Source organism: Oenanthe melanoleuca, chromosome 1 (assembly GCF_029582105.1).
Source record: "Oenanthe melanoleuca isolate GR-GAL-2019-014 chromosome 1, OMel1.0, whole genome shotgun sequence".
In the NCBI taxonomy this organism is placed as follows: domain Eukaryota; kingdom Metazoa; phylum Chordata; class Aves; order Passeriformes; family Muscicapidae; genus Oenanthe; species Oenanthe melanoleuca.
The window spans coordinates 83,456,367-83,469,410 of NC_079333.1; positions in this window are offsets into that span (position 1 = coordinate 83,456,367).

Here is a 13,044-nt window from a genome sequence, read left to right on the forward strand (position 1 = left end):
CCCCCAGCAGCTAATAATATAGAACTGCAAAGTACAGTTAGTGAAGCAGGTGCCATTTATTCCATGGCATGTTCCCTACATGTGAAATGCTGTGTGGTTTTCTGCTGGTGATGTAGGTTGCTGCTCCCAGAGCTGTCCCTAGTCCCTGTTGTCAGGTGCTGATTCCTTCTCTCTGCTCTGTACCAGACTCTGGCCTGCACCCAGGGTTCAGGAGCCATGACTAACACCAAAAATGCAAAGTCTTCTTTAGAACTAAACTACTGGGGAGTCTTGACTTTGGTTGGTTTTTCTTTGACATCTTTTTCCTTCTAAGCTACGATCCCAGAGATCTCAATAGTTGTTCTCTGCTGGAAAACAGGCTGGCATCAGGACTTCTATGAAATCTTCCTGCTGATCACTCACTGTCATCCCCACCAGAGGTTTTCAGAGCACTGAAACACACAGCAGCCTAATGCAGAGATTCTTGGTTGGCTTCAGTGATTCATAGAGGCAGGGAGCTATAAGTTATATGTCCAGAGGATATATGGGAAACACTTTAAAAATAGAAAGGTTCTTGTTTTATAAGCTTCCAGTGAGTCCCCTTTCAGAGAGAAACATGTTTTCCAGACTGTGCATCATGTTTGAAGGAAGGTTTGTTACAACTGCATTGTTAGTTTGGGGTGAAGAGAGATGCACTAAAAATCATTAAAGAAAAAACAAAATCAAAACAACATAGGGAGTAATTTATAGTCATCTGAGGGCAGTGTATGAGCAAACCTTGCTTTCTCCTGTCTCTGCTTGCTACAGTGAGTGTTTGGCAGCATCTGCCATTTGTCTGGGTCAAGGTGAAATATTCATTTTGTTTTGAGGAGGAATCAAGCATTTTTACAATGCATATCTGTTAAAATTTTGTTCTTAGGTTGCAAAAAAACCTTTACTGCCACACTGTAAATAAGGTGTAAGTCCACTGAAATAAACTTAGACTGGTTTAAGCAGAAAACCAGAAAACACTACTTCATGGTTATTTTAAAAGGAAAGAAAAAAAAAAAATCAACCAATAAACCAAACAGCAAAAACCTGGGCAAGACAGTGGAAGACAAAGACAAATTTGAATGATCTGGTCGTTATATCTACACCAAGAACTACTTATTCATTAATCTATTCTTGCTTTGCTGCCCTTGTTGAGCAGATAGAAACCAAACTCTTCCAACCTTCTCTGTCATTTGCTGCTTCTCACCCACTTTCCAGTTTGGAAATGGAACACTTGGCTCTTGCCCTGATATGGGTATTTGAAAGATTTCTGTTGTGTTCTCTTCCTTGAGTTGGCTTCCAGTTCAAATGGCAGTGGGCAGGCCAGATAGGAAACGGTAAATGGTTAATTTGCAAAATGGAATTATTAATTTCAGGAGAAAATAGAAGACCATGAATCCTGTGTATTGGGGATGTCCCTTGCAGCAAGGAAGGCATCCAGATGCTAGTGAGAACTGATGCACATGTGAAGGACACAGCCCTGTGCTGCTTATGTACCAGTGGTATGGAAGAATTGCCCTGCACACATACCTCAGATGTCAGGAAGGCAAAATGTCCAAGTGCAGCAGCCTATGATCTGACACAGAACAAAACACAACAGATCTAGGCGGGAAAAGAGCAAGAGTTAGGAGAGCAGCAATAAGAGCACACAGTAAGTAACTGCCTACATGCACAATTAGATGGTTCCAAGCCATTTTAAAGAGGAGTTCTGTGAATAATTGATTTTTCAGTTCACTGGTCAAACTGAAGAAAAAAACCATTCATTTTGGATTGACCTGAAGCATAAAATTTTATTGGCTTTCTCAGAAAAATTTAAAAAAAAGTTAGGGAAAGTGATTTGGGGTTGAAGTCAAAGCTAATGATTCATTTATTTGGAGGATTTGAAATGCTCATTAAGTGCATTTTAAATTTAGAGAAGTTTACAAAGAACTTTCGAACAAAAATAACTTTTTGAAAATATGTGAAAAATATTGTGAGAATATGAAAATAATTTCTCATGTTTTTTTTAAATAATGATAATTTTCAGTCAAAATTATTTGCCAAATCAAACCAATTTCAGAAACAGTTTTGACCTGACTTTTTTGCCTAGTATCTAACAACACTGCTTCCCTCTGTCCTTCTACACTTCTGTCACAGAATAGTAAATTTGTAGGAAGATAGGTTGCAAACAAATTCTTAGGGAAATGATGGCTTGATTTTCAGATGAGAATTTTAAGCTTATTTTTTTGGATATGAACAACATAATTCTAAATCTTGTTCTCTATTATGAAGCTAAGATTAGAGGGGAAATATTCAAGTGAAGAAACAATTTAGTTTTTTTATTTTTAAGTAATAAGTATATAATGTAAATAAGGTTTGACAAAAGTTTTACTTATGCAGTCCATAACACCCACTACTGACAAAATTACCCATCACCAGTCCTGAGGGAAAAACAAAAAAGAAGAATAAAATAGCCTGTGGTGTCAGAGTATTCAGATAATCACCGTGGGTTTTCCCTGTAGTTCCAAGTCACCGTCCCTGTGGCAAGCTGGTGGTTTCCCGAGGTGCAGGGGCAATTTGGGGTCCTGTGTGCAGCACGGGTGGGGAGAACTTTGTCTGGTCACGCTGACTGCCCAGGTGTCAGCTCCCAAGGCTGGATCTCTCTTTCTCACTTCCTAAGGAAAAGCTGGCGTGCCTCCTGTGGGCTGTGCTTTCAAGCTTGCTCTTCTTCCTGCAGCAGTTCAGAGATCAAAGAAGGAGCAGAGGCTGTTTCCCAGGAGCCAAAAAACACCCATCACGCTGACCCTGTGGGAGATGCCTGGCAAAGGACCAGAATTTAGTGTTCATTTTCTTTGGAAGCCAGTTTCTTCCATCCCTTTCATATTCATTGCATTGAAAATATTTTCTCTCTTATAAACACTGTCTACTCTTTATTGGTTGTCTCAAGTGTGCTTTATTTCTGCACATTATACTTTATATATACACACTTAAAATTTCCTAAATGGATCACTTCTTCTTACATTAGCTGGGTAACTTTGAGCAAGAAAAGGAAAGAAGCTGTCTGACATGACCACCCTTCTCACAAGCACCTCTCAGAATCACTGACCTGGTGTGTTTTGTGGCTCTGTGTGAGTCAGGGGCTGAGATATTGGCTCACTCACAGGGACTCTATCGACCTCTCCTCACATGGGCTCAGCAAAGAGCACAGGCTATTATTTATGGCTCTGAAGCCTAAGCAGCTCTCCAAAATGAAGGCATCGTGATCTAGTTAGGTTAGGGAAAATAATGGGCACTATACATGTGCTTTGATACATTTGCTTTTCTTTTGATTTGTCTGAAAGCCTCTCATTCTCTGTCTTTCTTCTCCCTACTGTAATTTTCCTTTTTTCTCTTCCCATTCCCTGTTCAAACCTGGCTTAAAGAGTTTATGAGGGAGAGCCAGACCCCAGAACAGCTACTGATCTTAAGGGGATCAGGTTTCTGCCCGTACCACTCTGTCCTTTGGGTGCTGCTGTAGCAATTTATTTTATATTAAAAGTTTATTAGGGACAACCAGTATGGGTTTTTGTTACGTGTTTCTGTATCTTTTTTCCAGAAAAAGTAGAAAGAAGCAGTCACACCAAGATGGATACATATAACAATTAATAATGATAAAAATAATATCCTCACTGTCATTAATGACCACACACTGATATTCCTGTTAAGGCAATAGATCACCCCATCATGACTTCTGTGGCTCTCTGTGCAAAAGGGAAAAAAAAAGCCAGCCAGCTTCTCATAGTGTAAAAAGAAATTGAAACCTGTTTATTTATGACTGGATAAGAATGAGCTGCCTCATTAATGTGGTATAAAATGGGTATAATTCAGCATTCTGTACAATCCTCCATGACGTGTTGACAGGTGCTGTCATGCACTATCACTTTTAGGTTATTGCACTCTAATAGACTACAATTATAGCTCATTTAATATGATATGACAGTGGGGAAGCACGTGCAAGGTTACAAGCAGCTACACTTACAAAACAAGCTGGTGCCAATGTATACAGCTACAGGTAAATATTGCAGGGGACAAATCCCCTTTCCACTGCCACAGAGCCCAAATGTCTGCGGCTGCAGGTCTTATGCATATAGTTCTCGCAATGAAATATTCGTGCCTCGCCTTTCCTCTTATTTTCCCCAAAAATGCCAATATTGCTGCTTTCAGTTGTGCCTCCTAATGTTGCTCCAACAGTGGAAACCACAGCAGGGGGTGGAGTAGACTTGAAGAAAAGCCGAAGCTGTAAGTAGCACAAGATTTATAACAGTTGGCAGCCCAACATCTCATCTCATACAAACAACTCGGTTTCCTTTTGGCGGCCTGCTGTGCCACTAACAAGGCAGGCTACAAAATTCACCCACTGGGTGATGGGGAAAGGCAGCACGAAGCACACACCAGCATCATTTTCATACGATAGGAGAGCAGCAAAAAAGTTGGGCCCCGCGCATTGATTTCAGTCATTAGAGGGGAAAACTGCAGAACTGGATAGAAATGCTGGATAGAAATATTTTGAACTGGTTAAAAACAAAAGTTCCCCCCAGGGGACTTAAAGATTTCTCAACACCATTTCCAACCCGAGCATTGCAGGGTTTCTCCAGGGCTACTGTGGCCATGTAGGTGGTGTTATGAGCCAAAAAGACGCCAGCCAGTCTGTGTTTTTGTCTAAGCCACGTTCTGAAATGGGTGATTTTGCTACTTTCTTGCCTAAAATGTGTTTCAGATATTGTTTTAAATACTGAGGCCCTAGCTATTCTTGTACACTGGGCAACTGTATGATATATTCCTTCTGAGAGTGGCCACACACTCAAATTCAAGGGTTTGAATATAAAAACTTAGACAGTGACTCTGTGCAATATTTTGCAAGGAAGAACAGCCTCCTGGCCCTTGCAGCCATGGTGCCTCAACAGCTGGGCCACGCCATCTGGGTTGGGATGTCATCATCTGGGTTGGGATGCCATCATCTGGGTCGGGATGCCATCATCTGGGTCAGGATGCCATCATCTGGGTCAGGATGTCACCATCTGGGTCAGGATGCCATCATCTGGGTCAGGATGCCATCATCTGGGTCGGGATGCCATCATCTGGGTCAGGATGCCATCATCTGGGTCAGGATGTCACCATCTGGGTCAGGATGCCATCATCTGGGTCGGGATGCCATCATCTGGGTCGGGATCCTGCCTCTCCATTCCACGCACCTCCAGAGAGGAGTAACACTCCTCAACCAGTTTGTAATGAAGCATCTCCTTTGCATCACAAAGAATGTGGTTGTTCACTGAAACCCTTTTCCCATCAGCAGCAATCCTCAGCTTGGCATGCCTCCTGGAAGAGCACACACACAGCCTCCTCTGCTCCTCTTCTGCAGCAAGGAAGGCTCAGCCCGTGAGCCATTGCCTTCCTCCCTCCCTTCCTGAGCAGCCTCATATCTCCTTCAGAATTTATTTCCCCCTGCCATTCCTTACACATTTCCAAATCTCCAGCTCCCCCCATGTTCTCTGTGTTTCTGCTTTGGCTCCTGCCAGGGGCTCAGTTAAGGAGATGGGAGGTAAATCTCAGGTCAGGTCCATGATGAGGCTACTGCTTCTCTGCCAGCAGTAAATGATTCCCAGCCAGCCCTGAGTGCCTGGGAAAGTGGGGTTTCCTGACCACAGTACTTTCCAGTGGAGATGTCCACGTGCATTTCAGCTTGATCATCCCAGCTGGTTGCTATGTCCCATGGACTTGCCCAAAGGATGCATACTGGAGCCATTGTCTCATACAAACCCTGTTAAACTAACTGTGCCCTTTGGCTCTTCAGGACATTGCAGACCTAAAGAAAACATCACAAATAAGTCCCCTTCTAAAAATGGTGGCATGTTATTTTGCATTTTTCCATGCTATTTTCTGCCTCCAACCCAAGGGAAATACTGAATTAATTCAGTATACTGGGGTGCTGGAGAGAAAATACGAGAAATGCTGATATAATCATGCAACACTTGCCATTTAATATTATTGCCAATTTGATGCAGGACTCTGAAAAATTCCCATTACTCTTTTGAGAAGAACCTCTTCTGCAGACCAGTGACACAAATTCTGTGGTTCTCTCTGAAAATTTCCCATTTAATGTTAGTGCTGTTTTCAAATTCTCTTACAATAAAATGTAAGTTATGAATATTAAGATAATATTAGGATAAACCGAATGATACCTAAATATTTTGACTATATGCATTAGTAATGAAAGCTTTTAAAAGAAAGTTGATCTTGTGCAACAGCTATCAGCCCTTTTGTTTGTGACCAGTCTCAAATCTGATAGCATTTTCTTCAGTCGTAAAAGTACTAAAATATCAAAGCTTGCACTAGTATACCACTGATGTCACATAGCTAAGGTCTACAAAGAAAGTGAAAGTGTCAGTGTCTTGAGAAAGAAAACTCTTCAGGCTAAAAGTTACAAACAGTAGCATTTATTATGCTCCAAATAATATCGCTACAAAAAGGAAAAAAAAAAAAATTCCCAAGCCAAAAAGAAAAGAGACTGGGGCTGAAGGGGCACAAAGCAGAAACCTTCACTCCTGAATTTTCTATTATTTTTCTTATTTGGAGTGAAAAGTTGTCTCTGTAAATCGAGGCACAATTGGACCCAAAGCTTCTGCCTCTGATCAGTGTTTGGTTGACAGGAACTGTATTAGTGTTTGTTTTTGTTTTTGTTTTTGGTTTTGGTTTTGGTTTTGGTTTTGTTTTTGTTTTGTTTTTTGTTTTTTGTTTTTGTTTTTATTTTTGTTTTTGTTTTTATTTTTGTTTTGTCTATACCTAAATAGAGATTTTTTCACTGAGTGGGAATATTAGGAAGGGGACTAAGGGTTAATACTGGAAATGAAAATCCAAGTGAATTTCTACAATGATCTACTGAGGTCTCCTGAGGGGTGCCACAGAGGGCATGTGATCCTCCTGCCCTGGATGGCACCCAGCACCTGTGGATGGGGCTGAGGGGTGAAAGGAGCAGAGCCAGGAAGAGCATTAGACATGGAGATTTTCTGCAAACTGGTTGTAAACCAGCACAAGCAGGAGAGTCCCTGTTACAAACTTTGGTGATCATATAACTTCTTTTAATACTTCATGCTTGTAATAAGCATCCTTCTACCCCCTTCTCACTGTTACTTTCATAGTGCTGGGAAAGCAATTTATTTAGTGCCCTTTGCTATGTACAGAAATTCAGTTGTGGCTGTGTGATTTTAGTCAAGTTTTCAGGAGTGAAACAATGTGTGTTCACCCTGCTACTGTAGAGTGATTTCTAACACATTTCATAAATTTCATTACGAAAGAAAACGTCAAGTAGAGAATTCAAAGTCCTCTTTTTCATGCCTGTCTTCATGAACTGCTCACAGTGGATAATGCCATAACCTCTGCTGGTATAATGGAGCATTATCAAAGGCAAATCAACAGGGAGGCAGAGACCTGAAAGGCTTTTTGTTTTGGTTTTAGTTTTGACGAAGGATGATCAGCTCTTTGCAAGTACCTCTAGGTTTTAGGCTTTGTACTTGACTTGATAAAACCATGATGAAGTGGTGAGCTGATTAACTTTTCCCTCTTTGTTCCTAAGAGCTCTAACCTGTAGTTTTTGTATGAATCAAATATCTGCACCTATGTATGTGTGACAAAAAGGAAGTCCTTCCTTCCTTCCTTCCTTCCTTCCTTCCTTCCTTCCTTCCTTCCTTCCTTCCTTCCTTCCTTCCTTCCTTCCTTCCTTCCTTCCTTCCTTCCTTCCTTCCTTTCTTCTGATCTTCCTCTTTTCTTCCTCTTCTCTTCTTTTCTCTTCCTCTTGTCTCTGTCCCTCTCTGTTTCTTCTATTTGCAAGATGAGTCTCACTCTTGCAGATTTATAACTGACAGTGCTGACAACTAGAATATTTACTGGAAAAGCAAGAACACACAGCAAGATTTCATGATTCTATTTCTCATATATATTTCTTTATAGGTTGCATTCTGCAGTATTTGGTGCATGTGTCAGTGGAGATGAAAAGATACTTTACAGGGAAACTGAAATCTATTTCCAATGTCATTGCTATTGCACAAAATGAAATACTATGAATGACAGTCACTCAGATTTCCATAAATGTGGCTCCTCTATAAGCAAAATTCTGAAGTGATTTTTATTTCTAATGTCACCCTTGGAGGCTCTGCAATGTCATTCTCATTTTTGTCAGAATAATTATATTTAATTTTGGGGTTTGGTCTATCAGAGGTCTACAAATTTATTTTATGAGTTAATTCTACTCATTTGTCAAAACCAGACAAGAACTGATCATTTCCCTATTTCCCTTCTATACTGTATTCTCTAATGGTTAAAATATTATCAGGAGGGAAGAAGAGAGAAAATGTCTTTTATGTGTCTTTTCCAGTGAGCACAAGTCTTTGTTTGGCTGCTGTGGAAGGGCAGCTGAACCCTGTGCTGCATGAAGACCTGAATACCTGCCAGTCAAAAAGGAGCAGGTTACTCAGTGAGGGCTCTCTAGTCTTGCAAGTCTGAAGTGTGTGTATGTGGGAAGTAGATTTAGAGATTTTTCTTTAGCAGCACATTATGTAGCATTTCAGAATGAGATCAGTGAAGTCAAATCAACCTTCCAAATCCATTTCAGGCTTTTTTTAAATTATTTTTTTTCCTCTTTGGACATAAAACATTTCAAATAAAAGTTCTATTAATAAAGCTCTAACCACAGATTAAATATTTCTGCTGACATTATTTGACTGATAATATCAATTTCAAAGTTCAAATTTTAATAAGGTATTACAAAGCATAGGAAGAAACAAGCTAATCAAGCCAAGTTTCATATTTCCCCTCTTTGTATAAAATGATAAGTGAATTTAAAGCTATGCTTTGTCTCTTTAATATCTGCTAAATATGGATGAATTACTGAATATATATTTATTCTTAGCCTCATTTGAAGGCAAATATTTACAAGGCTTTTCTGTTGTAATCTGATTTTAATATCTCAACTGAAAATGATTCATAACATGTGGCTTCAAATACCCTGTAGTTAAAGAGGCCAGAAATTAATTAGCTGATTCTAGCAAGGGTTTCTTGGAACTGACCTTGAAAGAAAAAAAATAGCAGTACTGTTTATCAGATCATTGTACATTGTTGTTGCTTTTGCAAAGAATTCAGGAGTAAATAACAGAGAGTAGCAATAACTTGTGTCTGATCCTTGGTACTGATGTGCATGTGTATCCTTTGGTTTTCTGTGGTTCCTGCAGCAGGGCTTCAAGGGCCAAGTATCTTCTGTCCTTTTGGCATGGAAATTGTTCAGACAGGCATGGGCATGTGAAGTGTTGTCAGTGGCTGTTATGCAAGCAATGGGGAGCACCTCCCTTTAATCCCTTGTCCAGATTAAAATGCAGTGACTGCGGAAATATTTGCAGGTCCTTTTTTTCTGCATCTTATAAATACACTCAGGAAGCCATCTGGGAACAGAAATACTCCCTAAGTACCGCTGACCTGAAATGCAAGTGTCTTTGTGAAGTCAGTTTCTCTCCTTCCTTTGAAAGACAATCTTGCTGATGCTGACTGCTAAAAATAAGGACGCAAAATCTTTTCCAGCATCTGGAGTTTTCTGTGCTTTAATCCCTTCATTTCCTTATGTATTGTTATATAGGTATTTCTGTGCACACTCTGATTAATGTACAAATATATATTTTACTCAGTAGGATTAGAATCAAGTGGGCCTGATTCTCCACTTCCTTGGAACTTGCATCGTTAGCTATAAGTGTAGGTACAACCCTTTTAAGGGCTGTCATTTCATAAGGAGCTTAAGGGAATTAGATTAACTCCTGCTTTGCCATCTTACAAATAGTCTGTCTATTGTGAGCTGAAAACAAATCTTTCCTGTGCCTTATTTTTTTAACTGATTTTCTAGAAACCTGATCAGTGGGCTATCTATCTTCTGTTCCATTGAGGCATCTATTTCCAAAGGATAATGTGTGGTCCAGGGACAAGAGCATTCTTGTAATTGTGTAGAGGTATGTGTGGGTGTATTAGATATTTACAACATCTAATTGCTAACCATAAAGGTGCAAATGAGGTGTTTATCAGCACTTGCACAAACCACCTCAGACACCTCCAATTCCTGCCATGAGTAATTTGCAGTGTATTTGGGGAAGTCTCTAAATTGCAGGGTATGTTCACTGTCTTCATATTTTGTGGTGTGTGTTTGTTCTGGACAATGGTTCATTCAGCTTTGCACTAAATCACAAATTTGCTTTGTTGTGTCCATTCTCCTCCCCTCCTGTGAAACTGGGCATCATGGTATGTGTGTTGTCCTTGGTGGCTAACCTGGTGGAGCCAGGTTATCTCAGTGAAGTTGTGTCAATGGCAAACACTGCAATAGTAAGTGCTGTCATATAATCCTGCATTACAGTTTAAATACCTATAATCTGCACATTTCTGATACTCCTATTTGCATATTAGGTTGGCAGTAATCATCCTTGGAAGAGTCAAACAGTAAAAAATATTTGACACCATTTCTCCAGCAGCAATGAGCCTTGGTTTGTCATGGGAAAGGTCTTCATGATCATTCTGAGTATGGCAGGAACTTGGTGCCAGAGTAGTAATTCATCTAAAATTTCAAAAGTGTGAACCAGCTCAGGAAGCCTTTCAGGATTTCAGTTTTTCACAGAAAGGAAACCAGGACAAGGTTTGTATATTTTACCAAAAAGAGACATTGCTTTAGCTCCAGGGTTTGGGTTTTCTCAGCAACTCAGAACCTGCTTTGGTCTTGATAACATTAATTCCTTTCAAAAAAGCTGGTGGAATTTGCTCAATATTAAAGCATGAGAATTATGTGCATAAATACACCCTCTGTGGGATTTTCTCTTTCCACATGGGTGTGTGTGCACACACATGTGTTGTGTGTCTCCAAGAGCCCTGAAGACCCCATCTGCAGGCTGGCAAGAGGGTGTGCTGGGGTTCAGTGATCCTGATGAAGCTGAGGTGATGTGCACACTCCTGGTGTGTGCCCCAGTGTCTAATCCATCTTAGCTTGTTCATGAGTAACATTTCTAACAAAACATAAAAATTTAGGTGTGCTTGCAGGACTTTGCCAGTTTGGTGTTGTGCAGTGTTACATTATTAATGTATTTAGCAGAAATTCTTATGGCAGTAATGGTGATAGTCAAAACCTTGTTGCTGCCCCTGATTTATTGAAGGGTGTGTATTTAAAGGAACATGAGGGATTTAACCCCACACTTAATACTTTGGATCAAGTTGCATCTAACAGGAGTGATTTCATTTTTATCAATGAATGGGTTCACTTAAAATAGCTTTTCCTCTTTCCACAAGGCTAGTTTTTCCTTGGTATATAATAGGTAACTTTTTATCTTCTCTTAAAACAGTTTCTGGAAGTGCAAGATACATTTTTCTTGAGAATGAGGTTGAGGTCCAGTTTTAGGCAAGTTCATATGCTTAGTTAAAGGTTGCTCATTTGCTGTTTAAAAGCTGCTTTTATATAAAGTGCCACATCTTGCATTTCATTGGTGTGATGTGGTCTAACAGCCACAGGAAAGATGGATCGTTCTGAGCAACCAGCAACTGCTACAGGGCAATAAGATTTGGCAGAATCTTACTTGTAATTGCTGATCCTGAGCTGAAAAAAGGAAATTTGTGCCTTCCTTTTTTTTTTTTTTTTTGGTAAAAATGTCAGGCATTGCTGCCAAAGTCTGGCCTCCTGATTTTTCACTCCTTGCTTTAACAAAATCAAAGAAAGGAGCATTTTGAGGAAAATTTTCTATGTATATACTATCTGTGGTTTAGATATGGCCTCCTCATTATAGGAGCCACATCCTTTCTATCTCATAGTAGCTTTTTTGCTCTCATCCATTGTTGCTACTTGCGATGTATTTCGCAAAAATAACGACACGGACTCCTCTAGCTAGGTGGCTAAAGAAGCGGTTTATTGAACTACACGGACACTCTTATAGTGTGTTCCGCAAACTACAAACAAAACAGCAGTTTATTGGATAATTGAAGAAAACAAAACTTTCTCACAAGCCGTGAGAACTGTTTATCATTGAAGCCCAGGTGTTAATCTTGTTATTAATTTCTTTTTATTTTTCCCCAGTGTTATCATCCTAAAAAAAGCTCAAGCTGAAACTGAAAAACTGTTTCAGCCTGGGAAAACCTCCTCTGCATGAAAAAAAAACTGTCTCAGCCTGGAAGCTTTCCCTGCATGAGAAAAGTTTCAAGCCCTCTCCATTTTCAGTCTGAGGCTTCAATGGCGTCCACAATCCATAACACCACTGTGTAATTTTTCCCTCTTCATTATCTTTTGTAGTGGACTGATAGAGATCTTTTCTTTACCATACAACTAGATGACCTAGGCTGGACTTGCAATAAAATGCATGTGGTGTGGGAATACCAGAGAGCTTGTTGTGATCTCTGACTGATGACTTTCTGCTGAGTTTGCTGCAGCTGTGTAGTTAATTTTTCCATAAAACCCTCCTGCCTACTACTCTTATCACCATAATTAAGAAAACCCAAACCAAACAAAAAACAGGAGAAGAAAGAATTTAATTGCAACGCTTTGAATATCAAATTTAGAATCCAAGGTTGTAGGCACTAGGCAGTTAAGGTATTTTGACAAAGTTAGCTCCAGGAAGATAGCCAAATGCACTACTGAATTAGCAGACTGATCCAAAGCCTTTGCACAAAGTCTTTGTGGTTCCTCGAATGCTCTGAGTCATCATTGCCTGTTGTGCTACAGAGTTTACAGCACAGCATATACACTTCATGGCCTGTTATAGCCATAATCCATGTTTTAATGCTTTATGTCAGGCATCCCTGCTGCCCTCTAACCATTCTTTAATAATAAGACAAAAGTGATATTTTAGGGTAACAGTTAATAAATAATGTGACTCATCCAATCACACCTTTCACTAAAATATTATTATCTTTTGACAGGTTCATTACTGTAGAGACATCAGGGACTGATGAAACATTGTCTAATTCTACCACTAGTACATTTTCTGTAGTTGTCTTTCTTTTAATTTAATTCTCCTA